Genomic DNA, 18,297 nt, shown 5'->3' on the forward strand with positions numbered 1-18,297 from the left:
ATTCAAAGGGACAGGGATGTCAAAATAACAGAGGCAGAAGCACTGATACCAGAAATATTATGACATTAAACCAACAAACTGTGACAGAAACACAACCACTCCCAGTGATATCAAATTACAAGGCAGCATAGATCGCAGAAATGGATCAGAGTCTAAAAGGTTGAGTCAAAATCAGATAACACTGATTGATTTTGTTACTTCTGTTTTCAGTTAAATAAATATTTCTGCTTGGCTTCTTTAAATGGAGAAACAGAACAAGAACAGAGTAGCTAAAGCATCAGGCCTCTGTATGTTTATGGGTATGATGGGGGGTGCTACTTTGCCAGAGCGACTCCTGACGTGGCTCAATGTGTGTGAAATTGTGTGTTTTTGACGTTTCCCTCTATGTTTGTTCGCCTTTAATTGTTTTGTTGACATGTGAATGGCAGCAGTATTATAAACTTAGCACAAAAAGTAAGGACATTTGTGTTTGGTAGGTTATTTCTTTGTTTTAACAATGCTACTTGGCAATAAATCTTGTACCATGGAAAGCCTGTTTATTTCCTCTTTAAATGGTGCTACATTTGTAAGGATCATGCATTTGTGGGATGAGCAGCAGAGCTGAGAATGTGGGTTGCTCCCATGTAAACTTCCTCTGCCAAACAGCTTATCCTGTTGTTAGGTAGGTACCTAATTGGCATCTGTTTGTCAGCACCTGTGAACATGGGCTGTGCCACAGTGGTCAGGTGTCTGCACCAAAAACTGGCATGCCACTGATCTGGACAGGAACTGTATGATGCCAAAGGCAGTTGAATAATAGGGTCAAACTGTGAAGAAAACACAGAGGACACGATGCTGATTGCTGCACCTACAGAGTAACATCTTTTGGTGGAGGCAGTGTGATGTGTCGGGCAGCTTCTCGTTCTCTGGAATAACAAGGCTCGTCATCATTGGATGCAATCTCAATGCAGAGATGGCAAATTTTTCATGGGCGCAACCCAGATGCTCAGCTCTGCTGCTCATCCCACAAATGCATGATCCTTACAAATGTGACACCATTATTGCTACTATTAATCCATTTTAACAGCTTTTTATTCCCATTTTTTCCCATTTTAACCACATTTCACCATTTGATATGCCCATTTTTGCTAGTTTAACCAACTTCTACTAACATCTGCCTAGTTTTTCATTCTCAGTTAACCCTTTTTGGCCAGTTTATATCAATTTTTCACCCAATTTTACCAAATTTCCACCCATTTTTGCCCATTTAAAGCCACTTTTTAACTCCCTTTACCACTATTTAAGCCCATTTTTGCCACTTTAATCTATTTTTGCCTTTTCTTTTGCTATTTTTATGTAATTTTTGCCACTTCTAACCCATTTCTGCAACTTTTAAAATCAAATTTCAGCACCTTTTCCACCATTTTTGGCCATTATTGACCCACTGTAGCAACTTTTAAACCATTTTAATTCTTTTTTAAACATTTTAAAGAAGGCTATTTACTACAGGAATGACCAAAAAACATATTTGTTTCTTTGATAAGAGTGGTTATTTCTTAAGGATAAATTTAAATTACGGATGTCACAGCTTAACTTTACAATGGACTATGGTTTTGCTGACCTCCATGGGCCCCCAGTTTGGCTGGGTGTCAAAAAGCTCTCCCATTTATCCGCCTTTATGGAGAGCCTTGTTTGCACATGACTATTCTTGATTGTGCATGACTGTGTTCAACCACCATCAGGTACAGTAGGGGTCGCCGGTCTCTGGCACGTTTATTTTGGGGGTCGCGGGCTGAAAAGGGTTGAGAACCCCTGGTTTATGGGACATAGATGGACTCTGTTCACGACCGACTCATTCGTTCACCATTACCCAGGTAGTCTCGCCCACACACAGGACTACCTGTTGAAAGTGAGCCACCTTCAACCCGAGCCCGAGCAGATATCACTCTTCACTAATAGCATACCTCTGGAGTTACTTCGTACATCCAAGAAGAAAAGGATACAGAGGAAAAGAGGGTCAAGAGGAGGGATCTACACTCATCAGGTTTGATATGGACTATCGGTGAACCAGTCTTTTCTGTTTCACTGAGACATGGATGTCTGAGGGCACAGACTTTCATCTGAATGGTTTTAATGTAATTCGCTTTGACAGATGCGGCGAAGACACGGCAGTCAATTGGGGGCGGGCTCTTCACGCCTGTCAACAGTAGGTGGGCAACAAACGACACAGTGAGAGAGAGAGTGCTGTAGGCACTATGAACTGATGACTGTGTCCTTCAGACCACATTACTTACCTCCACAGATCTCTCAGATCACTCTTATTTTAGTGTATGAATCAGCCCTAAATTTTAGCTTAGCTGCTGAAACTATAGCTGAGTTTTACAACAGAGCTGCAGACCAGACTGGAGAGCAGCCAGTATTCATACTGGAGGATTTTAATGAGTGTGACATCACAACACATCTGCCCAATCTGGAGCAATAAGTCACAACCCCGACCAGGATGCAAAATAGACTAGATCTTTGCTGTAGCAACATCCCAGATGCATACATTTCTAAAGACTCCATCCTTCTCCTTTGCAGAACAACTAAACATCCTTTTCACCCAGTTGAGCAACAGCAGCACACCATTAAACTGGACCTGTCCCACTCCCAATTCCCCTGACTCCGTCCTCACCGTAGACCAGCACCTGGTGACTTCCGTCCTGCACCCTCACAAGGCCTCTGGCCCTGACTGCCCCACTCAGCTAGGTGGAGTTCTCAGCTCCATCTGGACTCTGGCTGTGTCCCCAACTAGTGGAAGGAATCCACCATAATCCCCATCCCCCAAAAAACCACATGCTAAGGACCTAAATTACTTCAGACCTGTGGCTTTGACTTCAGTGCTGTGTAAATGTATGGAGAGAGTATCGTGTGACCAGTTATCTGGCATGCTGTCACACAAACTTCAGTTTGCATACAAGGCTAAACGTGGCGTAAAGCTGGGGTTCTCAACCTTTTCAGCCCGCAACCCCCAAAATAACGGTGTCAGAGACCAGGGACCCCCACTGTACCTGAAGGTGGCTGAACACAGCCATGCACTATTAACCCTTAGAGTTCACAGCTACTTTTTTCACCATCATGTCTCGTCTGGCCTTTTTTTCTAAAAAGCTTGTAAAACATCAACCCTGGGGTGCACAGTCAAGCTCTATACATCTTTTTTTTTTTTTTTTCAGGACAACCTGGGCTTTAAGAATATATCTACTAAAGTAATATCACTTGAATTATGAAAAAGTTATGACTCTAAAGACAAAATAAAAAAAACAAATCTGAATTTTAAACTCCAAGATTTACATTTATAACACACAGTAAACAATAGTGACAAAGTATTTTCTTTGCACAGACTTTTTCTCCCATCTCTTGGGGACGAAACAGTGAAAAAAATAAAAATTCTGTGACCAACGGTTTTCAAAATATCTACATATATAGAAAAAAGCCCATGTGCTTTTTTGGCAGTTAGATTAATTTGTGCTGCTCCTTTAAGCAGTAGAGAAGCAACTGGTCGACTACAACTCCTACAACACTTTGCACCTGAACGTTGCCCCCAACAAATATGGCGCTGCCCACCGAAGAAAGCCAAAGTACATGATCAAAAATGGATTAAATATGGACAAAAAGATGCCCCTGAAAAGTCACCGAAGTTCCAGGCTTGCAATGACGGTGTCCTTAAGAGCTACAGAGACATCGAGGATAGCAAATGAATGGCAAAATGGTCACCTTTCAGAGGAAAAAAAGAGTAACGATGTATGGTTCAAAAGTTCTTAACGTTTTTCTAAACTGTGTCACTTCTTGTTGTATACGGCAGCCCTGTCTTCAGAGACCATGGGGAGTCAGCCAAGTTCCAGGCTCACCAGAAAATGTTCTTTAAGAGCTACAAATGCATGAAGAACATAAATAGAAAGGCACAACACAGAGCTTTCACGGGAAAAAAACAAGTTAGTGTCCATGACTTATGGTTCAAAAGTTACATAGCAATTTACAAAGGGGTGTGCCTTTGGCATGAATCCATGCCGCTGGAGCTCTAAGGGTTAAGAAAAGTCATGTGCAGACAAGGTCGCCCCTAAGGTGGGGATAAAGGGGAGAGCTTTCTAGGGCCCAGCCAAACTGGGGGCCAGCAAAATCACGGTCAAGTGTAAAGTAAAACTGTGGTATGTTATATTTAACCTGAAAAAAAACCACTCTTATCAAAGAAACACATTTAAGTTCATTTGTGTAGCAAGTAGGCCTCTTAAAAATGTAACTCCTTTTGTTGAAAACAGAGTTAAAATATGTAAAGATAGCTAAAATTGGTTAATAGCAGTAAAAAATGGTGGGAAAGGTGGTGAAATTGGATTTTAAAAGTAGCAGGAATGTGTTAGAAATGCCAAAAATCAGATAAAAGTGGCAAAAAAATAACCAAAAATGGCAACAATGGGCATATTAAGTGGCAAAAGGGGATTCAAAAGTGTCTGAAATGGTGTTAAAGTGGTCAAAAATAGGTTGAAATTTGGTGAAATGGAATGAAAATTGATATAAACTGGCAAAAAGGGTTAGCTGAGGAAGAAAAAGTCAGAAACTGCTGAAAATAGGCATATTAGATTGTGAAATGTGGCTTTAAAGGTGGTAAAGGGGTCAATAGTAGCAATGATGTGTCAAAAGAACCAACAACAGGCAGAGAGTGGCAAGATTTGGTTTAGAAGTGGCAAAAAAATAGAAAAAAAAGTGATGGAAAGTGTTTAAAACTGACAAAAAATGGGGTTTAAAATGGATAATGAGTTAAAATTGGCAAAATTGGTGGGAAAAAAGTGATAAAAATGGGTTAAATAAGGTAAAATAAGTGTAAAGTGGCAACAGTGTCATTCAAAAATGTTCTTAGTTTTTTTAAGGCACCTGGAGACCCCCTCTCAGTGTCTCGCGACCCCAAATTGGATCCCGACCCCAACGTTGAGAACCCCTGGTGTAGAGGATGCAAGTCTTACATTTTTAGGCACCGTCGCCAACACCATCTGTGAGCATGTCAAACATTTAGCTTTTATGTTTTGTTTTTTTCCACCTAATTTGATGGGTTAGCCGAGCCATTAGTAACACAAAATTCCATTTTGTGAGCACTTTAAAAGCAGAAATAAATCCCTGCCCCCAAGTTATTTGCTGTAACACCACCTCATCTGCAAACCAGAGACAAAAATTTGCAGGTTAGGGTGGGTCCGTCTCATCAGATATGTCGCTGGGACTCTATCATTATTTAACAGGATGAAGAAAAAGAGACAAAGCTTAAAGATACAGGTTTTGTATAAAGTTAAAATGAAAGATAAATATGTTTAACATTCACCACGACTAGACTTCTGAAGAAGGTCTGATCTATTGTGTCCCAATAAAAACAGTCAACAGGTCACAGCAGGAGTCTAAAATGAGTCTTTTCCAGTATTTGAACAATGCAGTGAGCGATGTCTGCACATAAAGTACATTGAGCTGAGACGTCAGAGCTAAAATGTTTAATGGAGAAATGTAAAGACTATAAAGGCTCTACAGCCTGAACCTGAAAAGCAGCAGACATTACTACATTCATGTGAAATGACGTTTGGTGCTCTTGCCCTTTTGAAGCCCTGATTGTTTTTTCTTTTATCATATTATCTCCTAAATAAGCCTGCTTTTTACTCCATTATCACACAAAAGACAGAATTCACATTGTGCTATCAAAAGGAAAAATTACAGATCTTCAGCTGGAAAACAGAGGAAATATGATTTTTTAGAGAAAGAAATTACAGGAGGGCCTTCCAGTTCAGAGTTTAAAAGTAAGTCCATATATGAATGAACTATTTAAACTTGGGGGTCAAACTTCAAACAAGTGTGTTCTGTAAAGGATTTAAAACAACCCACAAAGTCCATCCATTGATTATCTTTTACATTTTTCACTTTAGAGTTGCAGGAGGATGAAGCTCAGAATAGACAAGAAAGAAAATCATACTCAAATTCATGTAACTGCCATGTCGTTGCTTTTCCTGCTCACAGACATACACTTTATTGCCAAAAGTATTCACTCACCCATCCAAATCATTGAAATCAGGTGTTCCAATCACTTCCATGTCCACAGGTGTATAAAATCAAGCACCTAGGCATGCAGACTGTTTCTACAAACATTTGTGAAAGAATGGGTCGCTCTCAGGAGCTCAGTGAATTCCAGCGTGGTACTGTGATAGGTTGCCACCTGTGCAACAAGTCCAGTCGTGAAGTTTCCTCACTCCTAAATATTCCACAGTCAACTGTCAGTGGTATTATAACAAAGTGGAAGCCATTGGGAACGACAGCGGATGCTGAGGCGCGAAGTGGACAGAGGTTGCCAACTTTCTGCAGAGTCAATCGCAAGGTCCATAAGGACATGGATGAGAGAGTTTGCCGTGGATGAACTTGACTGGCCTGCACAGAGTCCTGACCTCAACCCCATAAAACACCTTTGGGATGAATTAGAGCGGAGACTGAGAGCCAGGCCTTCTCGTCCAACATCAGTGTGTGACCTCACAAATGCACTTCTAGAAGAATGGTCAAAAATTCCCATAAACACACTCCTAAACCTTGTGGAAAGCCTTCCCAGAAGAGTTGAAGCTGTTATAGCTGCAAAGGGTGGACTGATGTCATATTAAACCCTATGGATTAGGAATAGGATGTCCCATAAATTCATATGCCAGTAAAGGCAGGTGAGCAAATACTTTTGGCAATATAGTGTATGTTGCTGCAATCAAATTCAAAATGAGCTACGCTGTAATCATCAAGATTAAAACAAAGAAAGTCTAGAAAATGTTTATATGTTTTTAAATGCACATGTATGCGTTACCATGGCAACAAATTAACTGTCCTCCAGTAATGATGACATGTTTGTTCGTTTTCTCATCTTCATTCATTCATTCATTCATTCATATGTTTTGCTTTATCTAGGGGTCTACCTGCAACATTTTCTGTTAACTGTATTAAAGTGGTCATTTTTTTGGGACTCTGTTTTCATTAAGAAGGTGTTGTTGGGTTTTGAGGCTGGACAAGTTGAGAACAACTCCATCTAAAGACCTCCCCTGAAGCACAGCAATCACCATTGTGAATGTTCCCACCAATATTTTATGCTGGTATTTTCATAATTAGTGCCAGCAACTTTTATACATAAACAGAAGCACAGTAACTGTACCATGACGTTAACCTTGTTCATAAATTTAGACATAATTAACTTCATTAGAGGCAACTAATAAGTATTAAATGATACACCTGCTCAGCAATAACAATCATGAAATACTGATAAGGGCCTGCAGGCCTGAGGGCCACTTCATCCTCTCTCTATGACATCTTCGTCTCCCATTTGGCAACTTTGGTACTCGAGTTGTTTTAGAAGTTACTCAAGAGTCCATTAAACGAGCCAACATATGGAGTAAAGAGAGGCATTCGGGCATCTTCAGCAAAGAGGGACAGTCATTACCTCACCTGCCTCCTCCTCACAACAGGCGCAGAAGCTGTCCTCTGAGAACTACAATAGCTCTGACTGTGCATATTTTATGACGAAGATGAAAGAAGGTAACGAGAAACGGCGACAGAGGAGACTCAGAACTGCAAGGAGCAGATCTAATTGCCTGCTTAGACGCCCTCCTTCCCATGCAGCGGGCTTCAGAGAGGACTAACGTGCAGAGGAGCTCTGATATTTCAAAAGAAGCAGAAATGAATTATTTGTTGGCATCTTTTCTTTTCTGTTTGTCTGAGTATGGAGCTGCAGAGTCACTAGGTTGGCTAAGGACAAAGATGACCAAAGATTTGCTTAACCTTTGACTAATAAGGTAAGATAAAGACACCATTGCTTTTCATGTGAGAAATGTATATTTAGTGTCTGCAAAGATGGTCTAAATCTAACAAGTGTTTACCACACACAGTGACAAATATCACCTTATCAAGTAGATTTAAACTCTCCTTGGTGGGTCTCAGCTTGTTTAAAACAAGGACCTCTCTAACTGAAAATACTCAGTCATTGAAGTGCTGTTTTAAATTAAATTTTGAAGGCTGTCGTTTTGCCAAACTGGAATATAAAGGATGCATGCCAGCACACTCACACAGCCAGAAGCACCAAGCTTTTCTATTTTGTAAACATAAGGCCGTGTGAGCATCAAAACTTCTGTTTTTTTGGTTTAACTTTTTCACCAACAGGCCTGTTAAATGCCACTGTACACCGGCCCTCCAAGCCCTAAAACCAGCCCGGCCCACCAGGAATTCCCCCGGCTCTCCAGCCCTGCAGACGCCTGCAGTCCAGAGTCCCCTTCCTTATTGAACACCAGTGATTCACTGACCTTCTTTAAATGTTTAAAAGGAATGGTGATGATATGGAAAATTTGTCTTCAACAAAGTTTTGTGTCTGTCACTTTACTAGTCTAATAACAGATGTCTAGACAGCCATTTTCACCTTTAAAGACCCTGTAAAGTGAAAACAAATCTGTACTTAGGTTTGTTGTATGACAGGTCACTGTGTTATGAACCCCCAGGTCAAATTTCAGTCAAATAAAACATATCTAAAAGGGCTCGACAGTGCAAGCATTTCACTCGCATTTGCGCCTAAAAATAGGTGTGTGCGAATGGTAAAAAATATTTTGGGGCATGTGTGCGCATTAAAAAATCAGCCGAAGCAGCCAAATGAGTAAATGACGTATATATACGTCAGTGGCACTCAATGAGTTAAGAATGACATGTTGGACAGCTCACTGTCTCCCTGGCTGCTCATAATGCCCCAGTGCAAGAGCAGAAACCCCAAGACAGCATAATTCGGTGTTTTTTTCATTGTTTATGTGGAAAAAAGACCAGGAGAAGGAGCTGGATTTCCCCGTTTTGTCTTCTTCTATGCCAGCTTTTCTTCTTGGTTGCCGTTTGTTTGTCACGAGAGAGGTCATAGGTGTTGAGATAGTTTGGTCCGCCCGGTTGCACTTTCCGTTCCAAAATGGACAGAATCCCCCAGACTATACAAAACATGCAAAAATGAAACCTATTAGTCACTTAGACCGACTCCAACTGAAGTTGCTAAATTTAAAGTAAATTTAAAGTACCAAAATTAGTAACATTAAAGACAAAATTAAATTGGAATAATTTTTCAAAACTTGATGATTTTACCTTTCTGTACATTTTGTATACAAATTCATTAAACCCTTTTGCTTGTAAATGTCTATTTGCATCATGTTGATGACGGAAAACATATTATTTGATTAATTTTCATTGTGCTCCTAAATTTCTTTATGTGCTCCTTTTTCAACTTAGGAGCACATGTGCTCCTTGGGAAAAAAGTTAACGTTAAGCCCTGTCTAAGATGACCAAATTAAGCTTGACAATAATGAAAAATGAGGCAGTAAAATCTACTCCATGGTGTGGGCGTGTTTGTTGAATAAGCTGAAGTCACGCCCACTCAGGACAAGCCTGCCTCTTGACCTTTTGTTGACCTTTGAGGAATAGAAAAAGTCAGTTTTCTGGCTTAAATCTCTGTTATGATGCTTTAAATGATCCATAGACCACTATGGCTGATAGATTTGGCAAATTTACCTCACAATGGACGGAAAAAAATCAGCATAAACTGACTGTTAACTTTCAATAAAGGCTCGTGACATCACCAGCCCACATATTGGCCCCGCCCACATTAAACTCAGCCAGGAGAGAGGTGAAAAATTGTCTAACAGTCTAATCCAGAATCCAGTCACATGTAGATCTCAGAGTTTTCACATTTACAGCAACCATATTCCAACATATCTAGAGTGTTTAGACACAAATTATGGATTTCGCTTTATAGGGTCTTTAAATAACACACCCTCCCATTGCTACTGCATCATCTGTACTTGTTTCAGTCTTTAGTATTTGCATTTGTAAGTCATTTTATTAACCTTGCAGATGGAGACGCCCGTTTTCTTGTTTTTCACTGGTGAATCCATCTTATTAAGCTCCCATTTGAACCGTTTGGGACCGGTTAGAAAGTGACAGGACCAATCAGCGACGAGGGGCAGTACCGTCAGGCGCGGCAGAATTGTGACACAAGCAAGCAGCAACAAGAGGCTGGTGCAATTATGGCGAAAGAGCTTAGCGTGGATGCTGCTACAGCGCCAGTTTTATCAGAACTTGACAACATTTTGTCGTTAAAAGAAGAACAAATAACAGCAGTGAGTTGTTTTCAAAAACGACAGAAGTCGAGTACTTACATGTCTATAGTCGCCATGTTTTGCATTATTCCTCAGAAACTGCACACACGCACCTTAATAGTGGCTACGTCACGTGTTTTGTTGCTCTGATTGGCCCGTAAAGATGTGACAGACAGAACAATCATCCAATCACACTCTGAGTTTTTTTCAAATCCTCTGCCCTTTCCCAAACGCTTAGTATTGAAGCTTTTCCAGATGGATGTGTTTCACACATCAATCTGGCGTGTCAGGTTATCATTTTATACCATCTCCTAGAAATATTTTCAACTTCCAAGAACCCCTATGATGTAGAAATATTTTCAGTGAAAAACTGAATAAACAAGCCGTTTTATTGCCAGACTTCCCTGTGCTGCTTTTGATTTCTTCCTTCTGACATAGCAGTAATTTCCATCTGAACCCGGTCTGAATCTCTTTGATCAATTCTTCATAACGCCTCACTGACCGGCTGAAATACCTGTTATGTTGAAGCTTAATGATGCCATGCTGTGGGATTTTTTTGAGTGAAATTTTCAACATTCCTACACTGCCATTTGGAGCTGCAGAAAATAACCGTAGTCTCTGTAGGGTGTTTTGGTGCTCTCTCTTTGTTCTTACTCTGTTTTTCTGATAAAAGGCTTTCCTTCACTGTTGATTTCTTTCAGCCTGTTTGGCTGATTTGAGCTCTCAAAGCTGCCGTGTTGGCTGCAGGTGCGCACCAAAACTGTCAAGGTCAGACAGGAACAAAGAGAAAAAATCCAACTTAAATATCCCAAGAGTCATGTTGGGTTTCCACGAGTCATGAATGAAACATTAACAGAATGGAAATGTGTTGCTGAACACGTGAGATGGCTTCAATAAATGCATGAAAACAATTCTTTCATGCTTTTGTTACAGATTTACTAGAACGATTGTTTCTAAGGATGGCCACAAACTACACAGCTGGTTCCCAACCTGGGGCCATGGGGCCCCATGGATATCAGGGGCAGATGCAAGCCTTTGCCTGCAGTATCTTCAGTCACGATGACACTACTTGCAAAGGATTTTGTTAAACAAACCAAAAAAAGAAAAAAAAAATTGGTTCTATTTTCTTTGTGTTTTGTCAATGAAAGAGTTTATATCATAACACATATTTAGTGAAGAATAGGAAGTGACTTTTTACAGCAATTTATCACTTTTTTATGGGTCGGGGCAGGGAGCACAGTTTCTGCTTCTCTCCTTCCTGTTGGTATGAAGGTAAACACTGCTGTTATCTTTTTTTTTTTTTTTTTGCTATAGCTTATTGAGCTAGTAAGATGACACAGAGGACAGCTTTGCCCTGTAGAAGTTTCCCCTTTTTGTAGATTTTTTTGATTAAAGGAACAAGAACAGCAGCATGGAAAAAGCTATGTTTAAAAGCTCATGCATCATTTCTACTGAGTCAGCAATGCAGCCATTCCAGTTATGCACAACTATAATGCACATGCTTTATGCTTCACCCCAGTTTGTTGTAAGCTTATTCAACAAGCCCACTGTGAGTTTTTTGGCTTCTGCACATTTATTCACTATCTGACTTCAGAATTATCATGCTCTGCATGAATCAAATGTCTTGTTTTTTTTTTTCATTTTCTTTGTTCAATATGTGCAATAAAATAAAAAACTTTAAGAAATAATATTAAAAGCTGCGAAAGTTTTTCTGAGTGCAGTGATGTAATCAGGCTGCAGAAATACTAATTACCAGCTCTCAACCAGACTGCAGGATGACAGCAGGGTGGACGCACTCATAGCAGAGGTCAATTGCATATGTACCATTTTAATGACCAACAAGAGGAACCTCTGGTGAAAGGGTTTTAATTTTTTAACTTCTCATGTTTTTTATTCTGCTTTGGCAACGCAGAACCATAACAACTTCCATTTAAAGGTACCGCTACCCAACACTGGTTATTATGATTATCAGTGTTCTGTAGTGGTACCTTTAAATTTAAATTGTTACGGTTCTGCGTTACGCAACGCGTTAAAGTAACTCTGTTACTTTTATGGTAGCTAGTAGTCTAACACTAACCTGAAAGCTTCAATAGGAAATGTTTGGGAAAAAACAGAGGATCTGAAAAAAACTCGGAGTGTGATTGGATGAATGTTCTGTCTGTCACATCTTTACGGGCCAATCAGAGCAACAAAACACGTGACATAGCCACTATCGAGCTGCACGTGCGTAGCTACCGAGGAATAAAGCGAAACATGGTGACTGTAAACAACTTTTGTTGTTTTTTTAATAGAAACCCACTGCTGTTCTTTGTTCTTCTGTTAACGAAGAAATGTTGTGAAGTTCTGATAAACTGGCGCTTTAGCAGCATCCACGATAATCTCTTCTGCCATAATTGCACCAGCCTCTTGCTGCTGCTTGTTTACGTCACGACTCTGCCACGCCCAAAAGTACTGCCCCTCATCGCTGATTGGTCCTGTCACTTTCTAACCTGGCCAAACGGTTCAGATGGGAGCTTAACAAGATGGATTGGCCAGTGAAAAACAAGAAAACGGGTGTATCCATCTGCTTTGCAAGGTTAGTGTAACACATTTCTTTTTAAAATCATTAACGCCGTCACAATTACTGAGAATTTAAATCACACGTTACTTGTTACTTTTACAGCCGACAACTCGTTGATGAAGCTCAGTAAACATCTGGTTCGGCGGATGACGTGACGAGATGTAAACACACCACCTCTGCGGACACACACAAACAAACACACACACTGAAGCGCGCACACACATCATGGCTGAGCACTTGAGTGTGAGCTCTCTGTCTTGGAATAACTAGCATTACTTTTCCCTCCTTGGGATAAAGAACGAAAAAGAACAGGGAAGTAGATTTTCCCACCGCCAAGAACAGTTATTCCAACCTTTAGAAGTACTGAGTTAAACACACGCTACAGCTAAGCTAGTTTCCAGAGAGCCGGATGCTACAAACACCGCTAACCAAGGTAAAGCTCATGTCAGCCTGGCAGACCAAGGAGGAGCCACTCCATGTAAACAACCACGGCTGGATTTTAAATCACCACCAGCTGCACACTGTGTCACCAAGGCAGCACCAACGACTGATAGCAAGGTATGTTGTTAAAGACATGCTGATATAAGCTGTAGAGTCCGCTGCCTTTAGAGAAATAATAAAAAACAAATATAAGACAAGAGAGGACCGTGATGCAGAAAGAAATTAAGAGAGCAGCTGGGATTTAATCTGTACTCTTTCAATAGAGTACAGCTGTTTTAGACTTGTGTGCAAATGACAGTGTCAAAGGTTGAGAAACATTTCTACTGAGTTCCACTGCTTCACCACTTTCCAACATAATAATAATGGTTACAATGTTGTATGAAAATAGAGTTATTTCCTCTCAGCAACACAAATTAATGTGATGTGTACAATAAAGAGGATAGAAGCAAAAAAGTAACGTTTAAGTTACTTTTGCAAAGCATTGACTCAGTTACTAACTAAGTTATTTTTTGCTGGCAGTTAATGAAACTAGTTACTATTTTTCAGTAACCTGCCCAACACTGATGATTAAACAGTGAAGATAACACACCCAGAAGACCTCACAGAAATTTTTGTGATTTAAGGCCGGCTCAGACTACACGATTCTTTTTGTCGTTCACGACGGCACCATATCAGACTACGCGACCAAAATCTTGTCCTGTCTTGGCCAACAGCCTGGCCACACTACAAGAGTGGTCGGGACCGCTCAGCATATGCTTATGTCACCACTGTCTCCGTGACTGAGTGCGAGTTCACAGGTTGTCGGGGGGCGGGCCAAAAAGTGTCAATCACTCTGCAACAGAAGTGCTCGGTGTGATTGTAGCGGTCTTTTGCTCATGAAAAGGAAAATAAGAAACAACTGTGAATTTGATTATGGATAGTAAGTATGGATGTATCAAGAGGAGGACAACACGGACTGGCTCTCCTTCAGATAGAACTTAAGGTATGCATGTGATAACGTAAATAAAATAAAATAAAATTTACACATTAGTTTTAGGGAAAAGAGGGGATAAAAGTGGTAAATCTAGTGAATGATGATGCAAAGATAAGGAGCAAATTTTTTCCTGTTGTTAGACATCAGTATTCACGATGTATGAAAAATTCTGACAGGCTAATCTTGTAAAATCATAGTCGTGAGGAATCGTAAGGAGTCTTTAACGTGTCGTTAATTATGTCACACTACAAGACCGTTTGTCATTCCCGAGTTTTGACAAAGAGCTGTGACGTCGCAGTCGGGCTTAAATCTGGCTGAATTCGTGTAGTCTGAGCCCGCCTTTAATGTGACTTCAGAAGAAAAATAAATATGGAGGGTGATCCTAATCCTGGTGTGAATCATAGCTGCAGCAAATATAAAAAAAATAAATAAATGAAAATAAAAAAGGGGAAAAAGAGGAAAGGTAAAATCCTGGCTGAGATGAAGGCATTGTTGTGTTTCTGTTAAGTACATAATATGAGTTGGTGAAACTACTGGTCTGCTAGTCTGGCATCTCTGTTGTCGACAAGCTTTACTGAGTCCTTTCAATAAATAACTGAGCTCCATAGGAGGTATTAACTAAATGGTAAACCAATGTTTCTGTGATATGCATGAATTCCACTAGAGCTTGCTTCTGAGCGGGGAGGGCCAACCGACCATGGGGGCGCTGCTAACTCCCCACATGACACCATGAGGGGAAAATCTGAGAACAGATTGTTTCAGTACACATTTTCTAAAAGGTGGAGAAAGAGAGGGGGGAGAGAATGGATTTTTCTGGTACTTGAGGGGATTGTGGACAGGCCAGGGCCACATATTTTTGTTTGAAAAGCCTGAAAAAGGGATTGTCACATGATATATCCCCTTTAAGTAAACAACAAAAAAATAAACAAGAAAAACATATGGAACGCTGTAAGGAAATCATGTGATTTATATTCTGGATTTTCTCTCATGCAACAGAGCAGGAGAGGGTCTGTCACTGTGCAGCTTGAGTGCATTCAGCAGAGCAAAAATCAGGTCACACTGCCACCATAATGGGGGGGGTGGTGTACTGGGCTAAAATTGGCCTTAAAATTGTCTTGTGTGTGACCAGCCTTTCTGAATGACTGCCTGCAAAGTCATATTTTCTCTCTGCCAAAATAAAAGTTTATTTCTGGAGTGTCTCCGCTGCCACTAACTCTACAAAACAGTTTTTAATTGGTCTGAGAATAAAGCATCTGTGCAGCCAAGTGTGGAGGAAAGTGAATTATAGTCGGAGGTCAACTGAAAATTTCCAAAATGACATTTTGAAAATGTCACTGCCTTCTTTTTCTCTTGTTTATCATAATGGGATAATGTCTCTCCATTTCTCCAGCTGAAACCTCTCTTCATTCCCTGTATTCCTCAATCTCCTGTCAGACAGTACGACACCTACGCTCTCACAGCTTGTGCAGGCGGAGGTGAGCGGAGGACACATGAGACTTAAAGATGAGGACAGCGGTAGGTGAGGATGAATCATGGACAAGAAGTATTTGAGATGGGTATCTCTGTGGGTAATAGAGAGAATACTGGAGGATTAATGATGCAGAAGGACCTCGGTAAACACACATTCACACCACATTCACACAAACATATCCACTGGTTTATTATTCAAAGAGCATTCATCTGTCAGGGGAACACATGCACATACCCTTATTTAACTTTTCTATCAAAGTCTAATATTCTTTTCTGAGGTAGTGGCAACTTTATCCAGTGAGTTTTTAGGGTATCGATAATCAAACTTGTGTGCTGGCATTGATTGACTTGCCATGATTTCTTACCAGCCAGATGAGTGACACAACATCTACAGCCACTGATCTCAACCCTTCCGAAAGACCTCAATTTATCCCTCATCTTTTCCTGAAATACTTTGAGTTTTCATAATTCTTTCTGACCGAGCTGCAGTCTTTCAGAAGATTTTTTTTTAGATAATTGTCATAGAATGAGACTCTGCAACCTAAAAGTGAAACTGAATTTCAGGAGTTGGAACCGCATTGTCAAAAAAGTTGGGATGCAGTGTAAAATATAAATTAGAACAGAATGCAATGATTTGCAAATCTCATGATCACATTTTATTTACAGCAGAGCATGCAGTGCATCCAGAAAGTAAACACAGCGCTTCACTTTTTTCACATTTTGTTATGTTGCAGCCTTATTCCAAAATGGCTCTAACTCATTTTTTACCTCAAAATTCTACACACAATTCCCCATAATGACAGAATGGAAAAAAGTTTTGTTTGAAACTTATAAAAATGTATTAAAATAAAAAACAAAAATATAACATGTACATAAGTATTCACAGCTTTTGCTCTACTTTGCTGAAACACTTTTGGCAGCAATTGCAGCCTCAAGTCATTTTGGTATGATGCTACAAGCTTGGCACACCCATTTTTTTAGGTCACTTTCTCCCACTCTTTGCGGAGCCTCTCAAACTGCATCAGGCTGGAAGGCCATTTTCAGATCTCTAATGAGATGTTCATTTGGGTTCAAGTCTGGACTCTGGCTGGGCCACTCTAGGACATTCAGAGTTTTCCTGAAGCCACTCCTTTGCTATCTTGGCTGTGTGCTTAGGGTCAATATCCTGTTGGAAGATGAACCTTTGCCCCAGTCCGAGATCCAGAGTGCTCTGGAGCAGGTTATCATCAAGGATATATCTGTACATTGCTGCATTTATTGTAAAATTGCCCACCGTAAGACCTGCCTGGGGCAGTCAGCTTTTTAGTTTTTTTCTGTACGAGGTTCTCAAATGTGGAATGCACTACCACCTGATATGAAATCAACACAAGATGAATTCAATAAATGAATTTTAAATATTATAATTCCACTTAGAAGTTAACTTGACTCTATTAGTCACAACAAAAAATGAACTCAAAAAAATGAATTAAAAACATCCTAGCTCCAGTTTAAAGTGGTGTAAACAGTTTAACTCGAATAGGAACAAAAACATATGAATCACAAAGATTCAAAACAACAATCCTCATTAAAATGTAGCAGCTTAATCTGAGACATGAACCAAAACATTAACACTGGAATAAAACCCAAATATCAAATACAAGGCACTCTTGTAATTTCAGTGCAATTCCTAAAGTGTGACCAGAGCTGCTACATCCTCACTTTTATTTCTCAGAGACTCAGCAGTGACATGGGGCATCTGCATGTCTGCAATGAAGCTAACAGCAGTGAAGTTGCTTTTTAAATTCTCTAGTATGCTATCACGTACTTTGTTGTACAGCTCCGGTAAAGCAGTGTCAGTAATGTTATGTCGAGACAGCAGGGCATAGTGTGGGTCCAAAAGCTCAAAAAGACGACAAAAACTCAAATTCTCCACCACGGAGACGCTGTTTGTCCAATGCAATGAATTCGACCACCTTTTCTGTTATCTTTTTGCCTTATCGCTCTCTCCAGGGTACTTGTCTGTTCTCTTAAAGTCCAGAGGTTGTTGCTTCAGTGAAGCTGCCCGTTGCTCTTGTAAAGTCTCTGTATTTCGCTGCATGTTTTGATCGGAGATGACGGATCAAATTTGTAGTGTTAAACGCAGCTCTGCTGCTACCACCTCCTGAAACGGTCATGTTACAGATGCTGCAAGTGGCCGTTGGACTGTTTTTGCTCTTAAGTTTGAAGTATTTCCACACCGCTGATATTTTTAACACATGAAAGCTAATATGCTCCTGCTGCTTTGTTGTTACTGGCGCCTTTATGGCCTGTCGTAAGTTGTGCTCCATTTACGGCAACTGACTTAAATGACCGGCTGGGCTGATCGGATCAAATTGCCGATCGTCGATCAAACTTCTTTAACTTACAGATGACGGAGGCCGCTATCGGGACCTTCGATGATGCAAAACCCTTCCCCAGCACCCTTCCCCAGATCTGTGCCTCGATACAATCCTCATCTAGGAGGTCTACAGACAGTTCTTTTGACTTCATGGCTTGGTTTCTGCTCTGACATGCACTGTCAACTATGGGACATTACATAGAAAGGTGTATGTCCAAATCATGTCCATCAACTGAATTTACCACAGGTGGACTCCAGTCTAGAAACAGGATGAACATGAACTCAATTCTTAGTGTCATGGCAAAGGCTGTGAATGTTTATATACATGATTTTTTTTTATTTTTTTTATATCATTGAATTATTATTATTA

The 18,297-nt window shown here is 40.3% G+C and overlaps 1 protein-coding gene across 5 annotated transcripts in view; it reads right to left on the bottom strand.

Annotated features, from left to right (window-relative positions):
- astn1 (astrotactin 1) overlaps positions 1-18,297 on the bottom strand; it is a 714,709-nt gene that overhangs the window by 530,446 nt on the left and 165,966 nt on the right. The gene's annotated exons all lie outside the window — the stretch shown is intronic.

Source organism: Cheilinus undulatus, linkage group 13, assembly GCF_018320785.1.
Source record: "Cheilinus undulatus linkage group 13, ASM1832078v1, whole genome shotgun sequence".
Classification (NCBI taxonomy): Eukaryota; Metazoa; Chordata; class Actinopteri; order Labriformes; family Labridae; genus Cheilinus; species Cheilinus undulatus.